The sequence below is a fragment of the Cuculus canorus genome, chromosome 3, assembly GCF_017976375.1.
Source record: "Cuculus canorus isolate bCucCan1 chromosome 3, bCucCan1.pri, whole genome shotgun sequence".
NCBI lineage: Eukaryota > Metazoa > Chordata > Aves > Cuculiformes > Cuculidae > Cuculus > Cuculus canorus.
Window position 1 is genome coordinate 30,902,564 of NC_071403.1, and position 6,000 is coordinate 30,908,563.

The window sequence follows — 6,000 nt, forward strand, 5'->3', positions numbered from 1 at the left end:
ACAACAGACTCTTTAGAGAAATCTTTCTCTCTTGTGAACTGCTTTTTCCAGAAATGGAATCAGCTTGTCAAAAATTGTCAGGACAGCAGAGGTAGAGAAAGCGATTTAGACAGGAACTGGTTTCACACGTTTCCAACAATCGCAAACTCACCTTTGCTTTCCTGACAATTTGCCCATCTTACACTTTCTTAACAACTTTTCCAAAATTTGGAATCTGAACAGCTGCTTTGGACAATTGAATTAGTTCATTGTTTGCTATTTTAAAAAAATCTACAGCTGTATATCTGGGCAGAAGTCTCCAAGTGCACATAAACCTTCAGCAAAATGTAGACCAAATGGTACGATACATTATGCAAAAGAAACCTGCTTTATTTTTGAGGCCAAATCCATCCCCTTGTATGATGCCAACAAAATGAGTGGAATTACACAAAGGATGTAAGAAGGCCCTTCGCAATTTATGGAAACCCAGCAAAGGCTTGCAGAACAGTGCTCGCTCACTGCTGACATTGTTTATTACGCACTAAGACCTAACAGTCAAGCCAAGCTTTTTCCTGGAGAACTCAACATCAATGAGCCAGACAAAGAAAATCCTGATGCACTAGGAGATACAGGGGAGGGTTCCTGCGTGTAACAGCAAACACCTCAGCTCTTGCACATGTGCAATTTTGAGATGTGGAGACTTTTAGTGAGCAGAGAGAGGCAGGTCTCTAAGCAGTCAGCCAGCATGCATCCCTTCACATTCCTGGGGCAGGAGGGGAATTTGCTGTGATCTAGTTGCATGGGTCCTTTTGCTGGCACTGAATTCTTGCTGTGAACAAGAATTTTGCCCTTGCAATAACAGGGGGTCTGTGTAACATGTGCTGTAAACACGTGCATCAGTTACCTCCTGGGTTGTCCTAGCTGATTTTGAGAGCTTTAATTTTTTTCAGAACTACTACACATCAGTATTTGATTGGCCCAGTTCTGTGGATAAGAAAGTCCTTCAAAATGATAACATCGTGTGCTTTTTCTGTGCTAAATGATAGAAATAAATTTGCTTTGTTCAAGTAAGTGCTGCATGCCAAATTTGCAAGGATGCTTATCCAAGTGAGATATCCCATTCTGAGGTCCATATTTGGACACCCAAATCAACACTCAGCCAAACACATGCGTGAGGCATTTCAGTGCCATTTGGAGTGTCCATATATAGAACTGGATGTCCTAACATCATTGCCTTTGTTTTAAAAATAGGCCTGGAATATATAAAGGCATCATTTAATAACAACTATGACAAACATTCTGTGCTCATATTGAGAACAAATTTGCCAGTGCCAGTACAGGTTGATTCCCTTGAAATTGCTCTGCATTTACAGAGGTGTAACTCAAAATAAGAAATGGCTCCTTGAGTTGCTTAGCTTTCACTTCCACCCAAAGCTGACGTCATGTTTGGGATCTGTAAGTATGGGAACGTGGTACGAGGGCAATAGCTACACATGCGGCAGAGGGAGAGAAAGAGAGTAAGGAACTGAGTTGAACTTACTTTCTATTGAACATCTTAGCTGCTAAAAGGTCTTGAAATTGATAGAACAACTTTACATGGGCTTGCACACATTTTACTTGCTGTTAATATGGTACTGGACAAAAAAATGCAATACTAACTTTAGCACCCGAAGGATGGCACCAAGTTAGACAGGAGTATTAATCTACTTGCAAGAAAGAAGGTTCTGCAGAGGGATCTGGACAGGCTGGATTGATGGGCCACGGCCAATTTTATGAGGTTTAACAAGGCAAAGTGTTGGGTCCTGTGCTTGGGTCACAACAACCCATGCAGTGCTACAGGCTTGGGGAAGAGTGGCTGGAAAGCTGCCTATCAGGAAAGGACCTGAGGGTATTGGTAAACAGCCAGCTGAACATGAGCCAGTAGTGAGCCCAGGTGGCCAAGAAGGCCAACAGCATCCTTATCTGTATCAGAAATAGTCTGGCCAGCAGGACTAGGGAAGTGATCCTCCCTCTGTACTCAACACTGGTGAGGCTGCACATTGAATATTGTGTTCGGTTTTGGGGTCCTCACCACAAGGACATTGAGGTGCTGGAGCATGTCCAGAGAAGGGCAACGAAGCTAGTGAAGGGTCTGGAGAACAAATCTTATGAGGAGTGGCTGAGGGAACTGAGTTTGTTTAGTTTGGAGAAGAAGAGGCTGAAAGGAGACTTTATCACTCTCTGTAACTACCAGAAAGAAGGCTGTAGTGAGGTGGATGTTGGTCTCTTCTCCCAAGTAACAAGTGATAGGATGAGAGGAAATGGCCCTAGGTTGTGCCAGGGGAGGTTTGGATTGGATATTGGGAAAAATTTATTCACTGAAAGGGTTGTCAAGCATTGTCACAGGCTGCCCAGGGAAGTGTTTGAGTCCCCATCCTTGAGGGTATATAAAAGATGTGTAGGTGTGGTGTGTAGGTACATGGTTTAGTGGTGGACTTGGCAGTGTTAGGTAAGGGTTGAACTTGATGATCTTAAAGGTCTTTTCCAACCTAAATGATTTTATGATACTATTCTATGATGTTTTCCAGTAAGCATAGGATGCATCAGCAAAACACAGAGCTGTGAAAAATACAGCTGAACAACAGCTCCTGCCTGTTTTCTTCCAGGAACGGTGGAAGCATGGCCCCTCAAAGGTCCAGTGCATGGAGGCTGCAGGGTGCAATGGATGAAGGCTGCAGGGTGCTGCAGCAGCTCCAAGGGAGACAGGGTCGCTGACACAGAGATGCTCTTTAGCTTGTCCTGTTGGCCAGTCAGGACCTCTTGGGACTTGGAATTTGTGACACTGTGAAGAACTGACTCAGCCGCAAGGCAAACAAATGAACAAAAAGAGTAACTTAGACTGCTGACAGTGTCTTTTCTTGAAGATGTTCCCTAGTGTCTAAAGCATCTTCTACCTAATGGAGCAGGTCCCTGCCACTTCACCCACTGCTCTACTGAAATAGTTTTTCAAGGACATACAAGACACAGAGAGGCAGCCAGGTACATTGACTGGGACCTTTTCTTGCAATTGATACAAGCATCTAAAAGTGATGAGCCCCTACATCAAATGTCCAGGCACCTGACTGTCTTGGGAGGAGGGGCAGCCTTGCCTGTGCCTCCTGCATGGGGCTCACTGGCACCTGGGCAGCCTACGCGCCAGGTGGGACACAGCCTAGGCTGGGGAGGAGACCTTGTGTATTATTAGCCAATAAGATAGCTGAGGACAGAGACGTGTTGCGATTCCCACCCCTCAGCAAGGTTGCTTTTTCTTTGAAGGATTCTACTGCACTGATTTTGTAAAAGAAAATCTTCTTGAGGAAGAAGTAACACTGCCTTCTTTACTAGGAAGGCGTTGTGGTTAGGGGGCTTGTTGAGGGGCCAGAAGACCCAGATTCATTCCTCTTCTCCAGCTGAAGGAACTGAGCCTACATAGGTTCACAAAAATCAAGGTGTTGAGAGAGGCTGTCACCCTTCCCTGTGTCCCAGGCCAGGATCAATGAGATACAATCTCTCCTGGCTTGCCCGCCAGGACACAAGGTATGCCAAGAAAGGCAGGAGAGGTGCTGTTGTGGAAGAGATGCCAATATGACATCTGCAGGGCCAGGAAGAAGGAGCACAGCCCTTAAATTAGTACTTGAGGCTCTCTCCTGTAATAAGGATATCCAACAAGATCTCCTACATGGGGCTCATTGGCATCCAGGCAGCCCACGCAGCATGTGACACTGTCCAGACTGGGAAGGAAAGATTGTTTATTATTAACCAATAATATATCTGAGGACAGAGATGTGTTGCAATTCCCACCCCTCAGCAAGGATGCTTTTTCCTTGAAGGACTTTACTGCACTGATTTAGTAAAAATGTCCTTCTGCTCCCAAAATGGCTTCAGAGTTGCTACAATAAATACTGACCCCTTACAGAGCCCAGCTGCAAGACAAAGGAGGGCAGGTGGCTGCAGAGGTCATGGGTGGCCACAAAGGTCCCAGAAGCCACCCTGCTGGCAGCATCACTCTGTTGTTTTTGGAGGAGGGGAGCAAGCCAGGCTGGCAGGATTGCATCTGCAGGTCTTAATCACATTTGCTGTGTGATGCCAGACCTTGGCATTACGTGCCCTCTCCTTCTGGAGCACCTCAGGAGACACGGTTTTCAGCTCTTACCAAGGGAGACCAATTTATTGTCTCCCAATTGACAGCACGGGCTTTGACACGACATGAAACATAATGTTTGGGAAAGGAAAAGGACTCAGGAGCAGTCCAGTCCACTATTTATCTCACAGGTATCTTTCTAAGCATAAGCCTAAGCAGGCACTGAAGCACAGCTGGATGCTGGGGAAAGCTGGCTGCTGCCCGCCTGCAAAAGAGGTCCAGGGAGGTGATTTACAGGCAGGGTCAGGTAGAGGAGCTGACAAGAGCAGGTCAGAGAGGACGGGTGCCAGCCCACAGGTTTATTGTCGGTTGATATCCAGGGAACAGGGTGGGAAGCGGGGGAGCGTGAGTCGAATTCCTTAATAATGTGAATTATAAAATCATTTCCTGTGTTACGGGTTAGGAAAGAGCGAAGGACCCGGAGATCTTCCAAACAGAAAACAGCTTTTGTTAAGGCTTTTGGCCTAAGGAGTTTGGGGGGTGGGGTGGGAAGGGAAAGTGCTGGCATATTTTTGGCTGGAAGCCTCAGACAACATATTTTTTATTCTAGTCTTTATTTTTCAAAATAAAATCATGGCAAAGCAGCAACAAAGAGGGGAGAAGAGGGTGAAATTAGGGGGAACAGTACCCAAGTATTTCCCCCTTCTTTCTGTTCCTGCCATTAAACACACAGGGTCTCCTTTATTATATACAGTAGCGGGATTAAGCCAGCGGCCCAAAGGTTTGGAATGCAACAAGATACTTTCATACTTACTGATCCTTTTTTTTAGGGAGATTGTTTTCATGAAAGTTTAATTCACCTTTTTTAGCTTTTGAGTCTAACTGCTACACATTTTATCCTGCTTCTTTGTGAAATGCTAAATCCACTGGTAGGTTTTAGTTTTCCTGGTGTAACTTTTCAGAAACTATATCTGCATAGCAACCCCAGTGCAGGCAGCTTATGTCACAGTATCGCATGTCAGAAAGATGAAAAGAACTCCAAATCTGAGCTGCTCCGCAAACTTATGTCTCCCATTCTCGGACATACATCTTCTGTACTTAATGTAAGTGTCAGGAAGGCAATTTCAAGGCCAGAGAGGTGCAAGGTTTTATCTCGGAGATGACAAAAAAAATGACACATGACCTCAGTTCAGCCTTGTATGGACAATCAAATGAGAAACAAAGATTGTCTTTTTCCTCGTCTCCCCACTCCCCTCCAGCCCTCACCTCCCCATGTCCCTGTTGTCTGCTTCCAACTGCAACTTGAGCCTGGATCCTGAGCCCAGTGTCCAGATTAGAGATTGTTGACTCAGATTTAGTGGTGAAACTTGAGCCAGGCCCTGTTGATGGCACAGCCTTGAAGGAGCAGGTTTACTTCAAGCCAAAAGAGAGATTACATGTCAGACGAGAGCCTGCCTTTTCTTTATCACAAACTTCCTGATCTCCCTCTGTTTTAATAGTGTGTGTCCCCCCCGCCATGTGCCCACTTTCAATTCCTTCTATAGGGTGTCATAAATCAGGAAATTAGCAAGTGTGTAGCTGCCCTTTGCCACAGGCAGACAATGAGCTTGCTGTGTTTTTAACCAGTGGGTAGCACTTAACATAATCAATGGAGAGCTACATGCAGAAAGGATGAAAAATTGGGTCTCGGTCTGACCACTTACAGGGTATTTCTCATCACCCAGGCAAGCTGCTTTTATGAGAATAAGACATGCCCTGGAAGCTTGCTCTCCATTTTGCAGGAGAGTCATTAAAAGAAATCATTACATGTTTTTTTTTGTTCCTTGGCATACGCACTGCTTTTCCTTGGCTTCTGATTTCATCCATCTTTCAGGCGCTTCGTGCCTTTAGTAATTTATGTGCAAGATTTTTCCAAACCTCCA